Here is a 13,628-nt window from a genome sequence, read left to right on the forward strand (position 1 = left end):
CAAAGGACAAATGCTTGGCTTGCTGCTGCTTCATTGTACAAATGAGAAGTTAGAAGCAGAGGTTAAGACTCGCTTATGAAACCGACAAAAGTGTGTTTTCGAAATTATTTGCTGCTACCTGTGCAACGATAACGTGAGCATCACCAAGACGTGCCTGATCGTCACAGAAATCCGATTCTTTATAAAAGTCTCCGCATTTGATTGTGCATAAAAATCCCTATGTGTATAATAGAGCAAGGCTTGACCCTGACGTGATTTGAACACGCAGCCTTCTGATTTGGCACCACAAGGTCCCAAGCCAGATGCAAAAGGGCACCATAAAGCAAACATGGACGAGCACGTGCTTCTCCGTCGACAAGGACAAAAAAGAAGTGGTCGAAACTCAGAGGCAAGACGTAGGCAATGACTGGTTCGAATAATTCCCGCATTACAGGAAAGTTGATCATCAAGGTAGGGCTCAGATAGCTCAGTCATACGGATTCAGAAGATTTGACAAGCTTTGGAATTGCTGCTGTTTTCACTGTGACCAGCAAGAGTACATAGCAAAAGATCGAAGCAGAGGTTAAGACTCTCTTATGAAACCGACAAAAGTGTGTTTTCGAAATTATTTGCTGCTACCTGTGCAACGATAACGTGAGCATCACCAAGACGTGCCTGATCGTCACAGAAATCCGATTCTTTATAAAAGTCTCCGCATTTGATTGTGCATAAAAATCCCTATGTGTATAATAGAGCAAGGCTTGACCCTGACGTGATTTGAACACGCAGCCTTCTGATTTGGCACCACAAGGTCCCAAGCCAGATGCAAAAGGGCACCATAAAGCAAACATGGACGAGCACGTGCTTCTCCGTCAACAAGGACAAAAAAGAAGTGGTCGAAACTCAGAGGCAAGACATAGACAATGACTGGTTCGAATAATTCCCGCAATACAGGTAAGTTGATCATCAAGGTAGGGCTCAGATAGCTCAGTCATACGGATTCAGAAGACAAGCTTTGGAATTGCTGCTGATTTCACTGTGACCAGCAAGAGTACAGAGCAAAAGATCAAAATAATCAGACGAAACAGTAGAACATGCATTTTCACATGCTTGACGCGTTTGGACCTAAAGTCAGCTGCAAGGTAGTGCCCGGATGGCTCAGTCGGTAGAGCATCAGACTTTTAATCTGAGGGTCCAGGGTTCAAGTCCCTGTTCGGGCGTTTATATCTATATGCGATGCTGGTAGCAAAATGAAAAGCCTGCTTTAGGTTGCTGTTGGTGCTTCAATAAACCAAAGGACAAATGCTTGGCTTGCTGCTGCTTCATTGTACAAATGAGAAGTTAGAAGCAGAGGTTAAGACTCGCTTATGAAACCGACAAAAGTGTGTTTTCGAAATTATTTGCTGCTACCTGTGCAACGATAACGTGAGCATCACCAAGACGTGCCTGATCGTCACAGAAATCCGATTCTTTATAAAAGTCTCCGCATTTGATTGTGCATAAAAATCCCTATGTGTATAATAGAGCAAGGCTTGACCCTGACGTGATTTGAACACGCAGCACAAGGTCCCAAGCCAGATGCAAAAGGGCACCATAAAGCAAACATGGACGAGCACGTGCTTCTCCGTCGACAAGGACAAAAAAGAAGTGGTCGAAACTCAGAGGCAAGACGTAGGCAATGACTGGTTCGAATAATTCCCGCATTACAGGAAAGTTGATCATCAAGGTAGGGCTCAGATAGCTCAGTCATACGGAATCAGAAGACAAGCTTTGGAATTGCTGCTGATTTCACTGTGACCAGCAAGAGTACAGAGCAAAAGATCAAAATAATCAGACGAAACAGTGGAACATGCATTTCCACATGCCTGTTTTAGGTTGCTGTTGGTGCTTCAATGAACCAAAGGACAAATGCTTGGCTTGCTGCTGCTTCATTGTACAAATGAGAAGTTAGAAGCAGAGGTTAAGACTCTCTTATGAAACCGACAAAAGTGTGTTTTCGAAATTATTTGCTGCTACCTGTGCAACGATAACGTGAGCATCACCAAGACGTGCCTGATCGTCACAGAAATCCGATTCTTTATAAAAGTCTCCGCATTTGATTGTGCATAAAAATCCCTATGTGTATAATAGAGCAAGGCTTGACCCTGACGTGATTTGAACACGCAGCCTTCTGATTTGGCACCACAAGGTCCCAAGCCAGATGCAAAAGGGCACCATAAAGCAAACATGGACGAGCACGTGCTTCTCCGTCGACAAGGACAAAAAAGAAGTGGTCGAAACTCAGAGGCAAGACGTAGGCAATGACTGGTTCGAATAATTCCCGCATTACAGGAAAGTTGATCATCAAGGTAGGGCTCAGATAGCTCAGTCATACGGATTCAGAAGATTTGACAAGCTTTGGAATTGCTGCTGTTTTCAATGTGACCAGCAAGAGTACATAGCAAAAGATCGAAGCAGAGGTTAAGACTCTCTTATGAAACCGACAAAAGTGTGTTTTCGAAATTATTTGCTGCTACCTGTGCAACGACAACGTGAGCATCACCAAGACGTGCCTGATCGTCACAGAAATCCGATTCTTTATAAAAGTCTATAAAAGTCAGGGTCAGTCTTGACCCTGACGTGATTTGAACACGCAACCTTCTGATTTGGCACCACAATGTCCCAAGCCAGATGCAAAAGTGCACCATAAAGCAAACATGGACGAGCACGTGCTTCTCCGTCGATAAGGACAAAAAAGAAGTGGTCGAAACTCAGAGGCAAGACATAGACAATGACTGGTTCGAATAATTCCCGCAATACAGGTAAGTTGATCATCAAGGTAGGGCTCAGATAGCTCAGTCATACGGATTCAGAAGACAAGCTTTGGAATTGCTGCTGATTTCACTGTGACCAGCAAGAGTACAGAGCAAAAGATCAAAATAATCAGACGAAACAGTGGAACATGCATTTCCACATGCCTGACGCGTTTGGACCTAAAGTCAGCTGCAAGGTAGAGCCCGGATGGCTCAGTCGGTAGAGCATCAGACTTTTAATCTGAGGGTCCAGGGTTCAAGTCCCTGTTCGGGCGTTTATATCTATATGCGATGCTGGTAGCAAAATGAAAAGCCTGCTTTAGGTTGCTGTTGGTGCTTCAATGAACCAAAGGACAAATGCTTGGCTTGCTGCTGCTTCATTGTACAAATGAGAAGTTAGAAGCAGAGGTTAAGACTCTCTTATGAAACCGATAAAAGTGTGTTTTCGAAATTATTTGCTGCTACCTGTGCAACGATAACGTGAGCATCACCAAGACGTGCCTGATCGTCACAGAAATCCGATTCTTTATAAAAGTCTCCGCATTTGATTGTGCATAAAAATCCCTATGTGTATAATATAGCAAGGCTTGACCCTGACGTGATTTGAACACGCAGCCTTCTGATTTGGCACCACAAGGTCCCAAGCCAGATGCAAAAGGGCACCATAAAGCAAACATGGACGAGCACGTGCTTCTCCGTCGACAAGGACAAAAAAGAAGTGGTCGAAACTCAGAGGCAAGACGTAGGCAATGACTGGTTCGAATAATTCCCGAATTACAGGAAAGTTGATCATCAAGGTAGGGCTCAGATAGCTCAGTCATACGGATTCAGAAGATTTGACAAGCTTTGGAATTGCTGCTGTTTTCACTGTGACCAGCAAGGAGTACATAGCAAAAGATCGAAGCAGAGGTTAAGACTCTCTTATGAAACCGACAAAAGTCTGTTTTCGAAATTATTTACTGCTACCTGTGCAACGATAACATGAGCATCACCAAGACGTGCCTGATCGTCACAGAAATCCGATTCTTTATAAAAGTCTCCGCATTTTATTGTGCATAAAAATCCCTATGTGTATAATAGATCAAAGCTTGACCCTGACGTGATTTGAACACGCAACCTTCTGATTTGGCACCACAAGGTCCCAAGCCAGATGCAAAAGTGCACCATAAAGCAAACATGGACGAGCACGTGCTTCTTCGTCGATAAGGACAAAAAAGAAGTGGTCGAAACTCAGAGGCAAGACATAGACAATGACTGGTTCGAATAATTCCCGCAATACAGGTAAGTTGATCATCAAGGTAGGGCTCAGATAGCTCAGTCATACGGATTCAGAAGACAAGCTTTGGAATTGCTGCTGATTTCACTGTGACCAGCAAGAGTACAGAGCAAAAGATCAAAATAATCAGACGAAACAGTGGAACATGCATTTCCACATGCCTGACGCGTTTGGACCTAAAGTCAGCTGCAAGGTAGAGCCCGGATGGCTCAGTCGGTAGAGCATCAGACTTTTAATCTGAGGGTCCAGGGTTCAAGTCCCTGTTCGGGCGTTTATATCTATATGCGATGCTGGTAGCAAAATGAAAAGCCTGCTTTAGGTTGCTGTTGGTGCTTCAATGAACCAAAGGACAAATGCTTGGCTTGCTGCTGCTTCATTGTACAAATGAGAAGTTAGAAGCAGAGGTTAAGACTCTCTTATGAAACCGATAAAAGTGTGTTTTCGAAATTATTTGCTGCTACCTGTGCAACGATAACGTGAGCATCACCAAGACGTGCCTGATCGTCACAGAAATCCGATTCTTTATAAAAGTCTCCGCATTTGATTGTGCATAAAAATCCCTATGTGTATAATATAGCAAGGCTTGACCCTGACGTGATTTGAACACGCAGCCTTCTGATTTGGCACCACAAGGTCCCAAGCCAGATGCAAAAGGGCACCATAAAGCAAACATGGACGAGCACGTGCTTCTCCGTCGACAAGGACAAAAAAGAAGTGGTCGAAACTCAGAGGCAAGACGTAGGCAATGACTGGTTCGAATAATTCCCGAATTACAGGAAAGTTGATCATCAAGGTAGGGCTCAGATAGCTCAGTCATACGGATTCAGAAGATTTGACAAGCTTTGGAATTGCTGCTGTTTTCACTGTGACCAGCAGGAGTACATAGCAAAAGATCGAAGCAGAGGTTAAGACTCTCTTATGAAACCGACAAAAGTCTGTTTTCGAAATTATTTACTGCTACCTGTGCAACGATAACATGAGCATCACCAAGACGTGCCTGATCGTCACAGAAATCCGATTCTTTATAAAAGTCTCCGCATTTTATTGTGCATAAAAATCCCTATGTGTATAATAGATCAAAGCTTGACCCTGACGTGATTTGAACACGCAACCTTCTGATTTGGCACCACAAGGTCCCAAGCCAGATGCAAAAGTGCACCATAAAGCAAACATGGACGAGCACGTGCTTCTCCGTCGATAAGGACAAAAAAGAAGTGGTCGAAACTCAGAGGCAAGACATAGACAATGACTGGTTCGAATAATTCCCGCAATACAGGTAAGTTGATCATCAAGGTAGGGCTCAGATAGCTCAGTCATACGGATTCAGAAGACAAGCTTTGGAATTGCTGCTGATTTCACTGTGACCAGCAAGAGTACAGAGCAAAAGATCAAAATAATCAGACGAAACAGTGGAACATGCATTTCCACATGCCTGACGCGTTTGGACCTAAAGTCAGCTGCAAGGTAGAGCCCGGATGGCTCAGTCGGTAGAGCATCAGACTTTTAATCTGAGGGTCCAGGCTTCAAGTCCCTGTTTGGGCGTTTATATCTATATGCGATGCTGGTAGCAAAATGAAAAGCCTGCTTTAGGTTGCTGTTGGTGCTTCAATGAACCAAAGGACAAATGCTTGGCTTGCTGCTGCTTCATTGTACAAATGAGAAGTTAGAAGCAGAGGTTAAGACTCTCTTATGAAACCGACAAAAGTGTGTTTTCGAAATTATTTGCTGCTACCTGTGCAACGATAACGTGAGCATCACCAAGACGTGCCTGATCGTCACAGAAATCCGATTCTTTATAAAAGTCTCCGCATTTGATTGTGCATAAAAATCCCTATGTGTATAATAGAGCAAGGCTTGACACTGACGTGATTTGAACACGCAGCACAAGGTCCCAAGCCAGATGCAAAAGTGCACCATAAAGTAAACATGGACGAGCACGTGCTTCTCCGTCAACAAGGACAAAAAAGAAGTGGTCGAAACTCAAAGGCAAGACATAGACAATGACTGGTTCGAATAATTCCTGCAATATAGGTAAGTTGATCATCAAGGTAGGGCTCAGATAGCTCAGTCATACGGATTCGAAAGACAAGCTTTGGAATTGCTGCTGAGTTCACTGTGACCAGCAAGACTACAGAGCAAAAGATCAAAATAATCAGACGAAACAGTGGAACATGCATTTCCACATGCCTAATGCGTTTTGGACCTAAAGTCAGCTGCAAGGTAGAGCCCGGATGGCTCAGTCGGTAGAGCATCAGACTTTTAATCTGAGGGTCCAGGGTTCAAGTCCCTGTTCGGGCGTTTATATCTATATGCGATGCTGGTAGCAAAATGAAAAACCTGCTTTAGGTTGCTGTTGGTGCTTCAATGAACCAAAGGACAAATGCTTGGCTTGCTGCTGCTTCATTGTACAAATGAGAAGTTAGAAGCAGAGGTTAAGACTCTCTTATGAAACCGATAAAAGTGTGTTTTCGAAATTATTTGCTGCTACCTGTGCAACGATAACGTGAGCATCACCAAGACGTGCCTGATCGTCACAGAAATCCGATTCTTTATAAAAGTCTCCGCATTTGATTGTGCATAAAAATCCCTATGTGTATAATAGAGCAAGGCTTGACCCTGACGTGATTTGAACACGCAGCCATCTGATTTGGCACCACAAGGTCCCAAGCCAGATGCAAAAGGGCACCATAAAGCAAACATGGACGAGCACGTGCTTCTCCGTCGACAAGGACAAAAAAGAAGTGGTCGAAACTCAGAGGCAAGACGTAGGCAATGACTGGTTCGAATAATTCCCGCATTACAGGAAAGTTGATCATCAAGGTAGGGCTCAGATAGCTCAGTCATACGGATTCAGAAGATTTGACAAGCTTTGGAATTGCTGCTGTTTTCACTGTGACCAGCAAGAGTACATAGCAAAAGATCGAAGCAGAGGTTAAGACTCTCTTATGAAACCGACAAAAGTCTGTTTTCGAAATTATTTACTGCTACCTGTGCAACGATAACATGATCATCACCAAGACGTGCCTGATCGTCACAGAAATCCGATTCTTTATAAAAGTCTCCGCATTTGATTGTGCATTAAAATCCCTATGTGTATAATAGATCAAAGCTTGACCCTGACGTGATTTGAACACGCAACCTTCTGATTTGGCACCACAAGGTCCCAAGCCAGATGCAAAAGTGCACCATAAAGCAAACATGGACGAGCACGTGCTTCTCCGTCGATAAGGACAAAAAAGAAGTGGTCGAAACTCAGAGGCAAGACATAGACAATGACTGGTTCAAATAATTCCCGCAATACAGGTAAGTTGATCATCAAGGTAGGGCTCAGATAGCTCAGTCATACGGATTCAGAAGACAAGCTTTGGAATTGCTGCTGATTTCACTGTGACCAGCAAGAGTACAGAGCAAAAGATCAAAATAATCAGACGAAACAGTGGAACATGCATTTCCACATGCCTGACGCGTTTGGACCTAAAGTCAGCTGCAAGGTAGTGCCCGGATGGCTCAGTCGGTAGAGCATCAGACTTTTAATCTGAGGGTCCAGGGTTCAAGTCCCTGTTCGGGCGTTTATATCTATATGCGATGCTGGTAGCAAAATGAAAAGCCTGCTTTAGGTTGCTGTTGGTGCTTCAATGAACCAAAGGACAAATGCTTGGCTTGCTGCTGCTTCATTGTACAGATGAGAAGTTAGAAGCAGAGGTTAAGACTCGCTTATGAAACCGACAAAAGTGTGTAAAGCATCACCAAGACGTGCCTGATCGTCACAGAAATCCGATTCTTTATAAAAGTCTCCGCATTTGATTGTGCATAAAAATCCCTATGTGTATAATATAGCAAGGCTTGACCCTGACGTGATTTGAACACGCAGCCATCTGATTTGGCACCACAAGGTCCCAAGCCAGATGCAAAAGGGCACCATAAAGCAAACATGGACGAGCACGTGCTTCTCCGTCGACAAGGACAAAAAAGAAGTGGTCGAAACTCAGAGGCAAGACGTAGGCAATGACTGGTTCGAATAATTCCCGAATTACAGGAAAGTTGATCATCAAGGTAGGGCTCAGATAGCTCAGTCATACGGATTCAGAAGATTTGACAAGCTTTGGAATTGCTGCTGTTTTCACTGTGACCAGCAGGAGTACATAGCAAAAGATCGAAGCAGAGGTTAAGACTCTCTTATGAAACCGACAAAAGTCTGTTTTCGAAATTATTTACTGCTACCTGTGCAACGATAACATGAGCATCACCAAGACGTGCCTGATCGTCACAGAAATCCGATTCTTTATAAAAGTCTCCGCATTTTATTGTGCATAAAAATCCCTATGTGTATAATAGATCAAAGCTTGACCCTGACGTGATTTGAACACGCAACCTTCTGATTTGGCACCACAAGGTCCCAAGCCAGATGCAAAAGTGCACCATAAAGCAAACATGGACGAGCACGTGCTTCTCCGTCGATAAGGACAAAAAAGAAGTGGTCGAAACTCAGAGGCAAGACATAGACAATGACTGGTTCGAATAATTCCCGCAATACAGGTAAGTTGATCATCAAGGTAGGGCTCAGATAGCTCAGTCATACGGATTCAGAAGACAAGCTTTGGAATTGCTGCTGATTTCACTGTGACCAGCAAGAGTACAGAGCAAAAGATCAAAATAATCAGACGAAACAGTGGAACATGCATTTCCACATGCCTGACGCGTTTGGACCTAAAGTCAGCTGCAAGGTAGAGCCCGGATGGCTCAGTCGGTAGAGCATCAGACTTTTAATCTGAGGGTCCAGGCTTCAAGTCCCTGTTTGGGCGTTTATATCTATATGCGATGCTGGTAGCAAAATGAAAAGCCTGCTTTAGGTTGCTGTTGGTGCTTCAATGAACAAAAGGACAAATGCTTGGCTTGCTGCTGCTTCATTGTACAAATGAGAAGTTAGAAGCAGAGGTTAAGACTCTCTTATGAAACCGACAAAAGTGTGTTTTCGAAATTATTTGCTGCTACCTGTGCAACGATAACGTGAGCATCACCAAGACGTGCCTGATCGTCACAGAAATCCGATTCTTTATAAAAGTCTCCGCATTTGATTGTGCATAAAAATCCCTATGTGTATAATAGAGCAAGGCTTGACACTGACGTGATTTGAACACGCAGCACAAGGTCCCAAGCCAGATGCAAAAGTGCACCATAAAGTAAACATGGACGAGCACGTGCTTCTACGTCAACAAGGACAAAAAAGAAGTGGTCGAAACTCAAAGGCAAGACATAGACAATGACTGGTTCGAATAATTCCCGCAATACAGGTAAGTTGATCATCAAGGTAGGGCTCAGATAGCTCAGTCATATGGATTCGGAAGACAAGCTTTGGAATTGCTGCTGATTTCACTGTGACCAGCAAGACTACAGAGCAAAAGATCAAAATAATCAGACGAAACAGTGGAACTTGCATTTCCACATGCCTGACGCGTTTGGACCTAAAGTCAGCTGCAAGGTAGAGCCCGGATGGCTCAGTCGGTAGAGCATCAGACTTTTAATCTGAGGGTCCAGGGTTCAAGTCCCTGTTCGGGCGTTTATATCTATATGCGATGCTGGTAGCAAAATGAAAAACCTGCTTTAGGTTGCTGTTGGTGCTTCAATGAACCAAAGGACAAATGCTTGGCTTGCTGCTGCTTCATTGTACAAATGAGAAGTTAGAAGCAGAGGTTAAGACTCTCTTATGAAACCGATAAAAGTGTGTTTTCGAAATTATTTGCTGCTACCTGTGCAACGATAACGTGAGCATCACCAAGACGTGCCTGATCGTCACAGAAATCCGATTCTTTATAAAAGTCTCCGCATTTGATTGTGCATAAAAATCCCTATGTGTATAATAGAGCAAGGCTTGACCCTGACGTGATTTGAACACGCAGCCATCTGATTTGGCACCACAAGGTCCCAAGCCAGATGCAAAAGGGCACCATAAAGCAAACATGGACGAGCACGTGCTTCTCCGTCGACAAGGACAAAAAAGAAGTGGTCGAAACTCAGAGGCAAGACGTAGGCAATGACTGGTTCGAATAATTCCCGCATTACAGGAAAGTTGATCATCAAGGTAGAGCTCAGATAGCTCAGTCATACGGATTCAGAAGATTTGACAAGCTTTGGAATTGCTGCTGTTTTCACTGTGACCAGCAAGAGTACATAGCAAAAGATCGAAGCAGAGGTTAAGACTCTCTTATGAAACCGACAAAAGTCTGTTTTCGAAATTATTTACTGCTACCTGTGCAACGATAACATGATCATCACCAAGACGTGCCTGATCGTCACAGAAATCCGATTCTTTATAAAAGTCTCCGCATTTGATTGTGCATAAAAATCCCTATGTGTATAATAGATCAAAGCTTGACCCTGACGTGATTTGAACACGCAACCTTCTGATTTGGCACCACAAGGTCCCAAGCCAGATGCAAAAGTGCACCATAAAGCAAACATGGACGAGCACGTGCTTCTCCGTCGACAAGGACAAAAAAGAAGTGGTCGAAACTCAGAGGCAAGACGTAGGCAATGACTGGTTCGAATAATTCCCGCATTACAGGAAAGTTGATCATCAAGGTAGGGCTCAGATAGCTCAGTCATACGGATTCAGAAGTTTTGACAAGCTTTGGAATTGCTGCTGTTTTCACTGTGACCAGCAAGAGTACATAGCAAAAGATCGAAGCAGAGGTTAAGACTCTCTTATGAAACCGACAAAAGTGTGTTTTCAAAATTATTTGCTGCTACCTGTGCAACGATAACGTGAGCATCACCAAGACGTGCCTGATCGTCACAGAAATCCGATTCTTTATAAAAGTCTCCGCATTTGATTGTGCATAAAAATCCCTATGTGTATAATAGAGCAAGGCTTGACCCTGACGTGATTTGAACACGCAGCACAAGGTCCCAAGCCAGATGCAAAAGTGCACCATAAAGTAAACATGGACGAGCACGTGCTTCTCCGTCAACAAGGACAAAAAAGAAGTGGTCGAAACTCAAAGGCAAGACATAGACAATGACTGGTTCGAATAATTCCCGCAATACAGGTAAGTTGATCATCAAGGTAGGGCTCAGATAGCTCAGTCATATGGATTCAGAAGACAAGCTTTGGAATTGCTGCTGATTTCACTGTGACCAGCAAGACTACAGAGCAAAAGATCAAAATAATCAGACGAAACAGTGGAACTTGCATTTCCACATGCCTGACGCGTTTGGACCTAAAGTCAGCTGCAAGGTAGAGCCCGGATGGCTCAGTCGGTAGAGCATCAGACTTTTAATCTGAGGGTCCAGGGTTCAAGTCCCTGTTCGGGCGTTTATATCTATATGCGATGCTGGTAGCAAAATGAAAAGCCTGCTTTAGCTTGCTGTTGGTGCTTCAATGAACCAAAGGACAAATGCTTGGCTTGCTGCTGCTTCATTGTACAAATGAGAAGTTAGAAGCAGAGGTTAAGACTCTCTTATGAAACCGACAAAAGTGTGTTTTCGAAATTATTTGCTGCTACCTGTGCAACGATAACGTGAGCATCACCAAGACGTGCCTGATCGTCACAGAAATCCGATTCTTTATAAAAGCCTCCGCATTTGATTGTGCATAAAAATCCCTATGTGTATAATAGAGCAAGGCTTGACCCTGACGTGATTTGAACACGCAGACTTCTGATTTGGCACCACAAGGTCCCAAGCCAGATGCAAAAGGGCACCATAAAGCAAACATGGACGAGCACGTGCTTCTCCGTCGACAAGGACAAAAAAGAAGTGGTCGAAACTCAGAGGCAAGACATAGACAATGACTGGTTCGAATAATTCCCGCAATACAGGTAAGTTGATCATCAAGAGAGAAGCTTTTTATTGTCATTTCAACCATATATAGCTGTTGCAGTACACAGTGAAATGAGACAACGTTTCTCCAGGATCAAGGTGCTACATAAAACAAAGACAGGGCTAAGGACATGTAAGTAGTCTTAGCCACATAAAGTGCAACTGTGCAACCTGGTGCAAACAGTGCAGGACAAGACAAGCAAGACAGTGCAGGACAAAAGACAGTGCAGGACAAAAAACAGTGCAGACATTAAGTTACAAGACAATACAAAAAGTACAAAAAGTACAAAAAGTACAAAAAGTACAAAAAATGCAATAACTATAAGGTAGGGCTCAGATAGCTCAGTCATATGGATTCAGAAGACAAGCTTTGGAATTGCTGCTGATTTCACTGTGACCAGCAAGAGTACATAGCAAAAGATCGAAGCAGAGGTTAAGACTCTCTTATGAAACCGACAAAAGTGTGTTTTCGAAATTATTTGCTGCTACCTGTGCAACGATAACGTGAGCATCACCAAGACGTGCCTGATCGTCACAGAAATCCGATTCTTTATAAAAGTCTCCGCATTTGATTGTGCATAAAAATCCCTATGTGTATAATAGAGCAAGGCTTGACCCTGACGTGATTTGAACACGCAGCACAAGGTCCCAAGCCAGATGCAAAAGTGCACCATAAAGTAAACATGGACGAGCACGTGCTTCTCCGTCAACAAAGACAAAAAAGAAGTGGTCGAAACTCAAAGGCAAGACATAGACAATGACTGGTTCGAATAATTCCCGCAATACAGGTAAGTTGATCATCAAGGTAGGGCTCAGATATCTCAGTCATATGGATTCAGAAGACAAGCTTTGGAATTGCTGCTGATTTCACTGTGACCAGCAAGACTACAGAGCAAAAGATCAAAATAATCAGACGAAACAGTGGAACATGCATTTCCACATGCCTGACGCGTTTGGACCTAAAGTCAGCTGCAAGGTAGAGCCCGGATGGCTCAGTCGGTAGAGCATCAGACTTTTAATCTGAGGGTCCAGGGTTCAAGTCCCTGTTCGGGCGTTTATATCTATATGCGATGCTGGTAGCAAAATGAAAAGCCTGCTTTAGGTTGCTGTTGGTGTCTTAATGCTTCAATGAACCAGAGGACAAATGCTTGGCTTGCTGCTGCTTTATTGTACAAATGAGAAGTTAGAAGCAGAGGTTAAGACTCTCTTATGAAACCGACAAAAGTGTGTTTTCGAAATTATTTGCTGCTACCTGTGCAACGATAACGTGAGCATCACCAAGACGTGCCTGATCGTCACAGAAATCCGATTCTTTATAAAAGTCTCCGCATTTGATTGTGCATAAAAATCCCTATGTGTATAATAGAGCAAGGCTTGACCCTGACGTGAATTGAACACGCAGCCTTCTGATTTGGCACCACAAGGTCCCAAGCCAGATGCAAAAGGGCACCATAAAGCAAACATGGACGAGCATGTGCTTCTCCGTCGACAAGGACAAAAAAGAAGTGGTCGAAACTCAGAGGCAAGACATAGGCAATGACTGGTTCGAATAATTCCCGCATTACAGGAAAGTTGATCATCAAGGTAGGGCTCAGATAGCTCAGTCATACGGATTCAGAAGATTTGACACGCTTTGGAATTGCTGCTGTTTTCACTGTGAATAGCAAGAGTACATAGCAAAAGATCGAAGCAGAGGTTAAGACTCTCTTATGAAACCGACAAAAGTCTGTTTTCGAAATTATTTACTGCTACCTGTGCAACGA

At 43.6% G+C, this 13,628-nt stretch overlaps 10 non-coding genes across 10 annotated transcripts; all 10 read left to right on the top strand.

The window, feature by feature from the left end:
• The first annotated feature begins 1,126 nt into the window (after window positions 1-1,126).
• Window positions 1,127-1,199, top strand: trnak-uuu. The gene has a single exon. It is a non-coding gene; the product is annotated as a tRNA-Lys (tRNA).
• Window positions 1,200-2,973: 1,774 nt separating this feature from the next.
• Window positions 2,974-3,046, top strand: trnak-uuu. The gene has a single exon. It is a non-coding gene; the product is annotated as a tRNA-Lys (tRNA).
• A 1,199-nt stretch (window positions 3,047-4,245) lies between these two features.
• On the top strand, window positions 4,246-4,318 carry trnak-uuu. Its single transcript has one exon. It is a non-coding gene; the product is annotated as a tRNA-Lys (tRNA).
• Window positions 4,319-5,516: 1,198 nt separating this feature from the next.
• trnak-uuu lies at window positions 5,517-5,589 on the top strand. The gene has a single exon. It is a non-coding gene; the product is annotated as a tRNA-Lys (tRNA).
• A 683-nt stretch (window positions 5,590-6,272) lies between these two features.
• On the top strand, window positions 6,273-6,345 carry trnak-uuu. The gene has a single exon. It is a non-coding gene; the product is annotated as a tRNA-Lys (tRNA).
• Window positions 6,346-7,543: 1,198 nt separating this feature from the next.
• On the top strand, window positions 7,544-7,616 carry trnak-uuu. The gene has a single exon. It is a non-coding gene; the product is annotated as a tRNA-Lys (tRNA).
• Window positions 7,617-8,776: 1,160 nt separating this feature from the next.
• trnak-uuu lies at window positions 8,777-8,849 on the top strand. Its single transcript has one exon. It is a non-coding gene; the product is annotated as a tRNA-Lys (tRNA).
• A 682-nt stretch (window positions 8,850-9,531) lies between these two features.
• trnak-uuu lies at window positions 9,532-9,604 on the top strand. The gene has a single exon. It is a non-coding gene; the product is annotated as a tRNA-Lys (tRNA).
• Window positions 9,605-11,286: 1,682 nt separating this feature from the next.
• On the top strand, window positions 11,287-11,359 carry trnak-uuu. Its single transcript has one exon. It is a non-coding gene; the product is annotated as a tRNA-Lys (tRNA).
• A 1,487-nt stretch (window positions 11,360-12,846) lies between these two features.
• On the top strand, window positions 12,847-12,919 carry trnak-uuu. Its single transcript has one exon. It is a non-coding gene; the product is annotated as a tRNA-Lys (tRNA).
• The last annotated feature ends 709 nt before the right edge of the window (window positions 12,920-13,628 follow it).

The sequence above is a fragment of the Tachysurus fulvidraco genome, chromosome 6 (genome assembly GCF_022655615.1).
Source record: "Tachysurus fulvidraco isolate hzauxx_2018 chromosome 6, HZAU_PFXX_2.0, whole genome shotgun sequence".
Classification (NCBI taxonomy): Eukaryota; Metazoa; Chordata; class Actinopteri; order Siluriformes; family Bagridae; genus Tachysurus; species Tachysurus fulvidraco.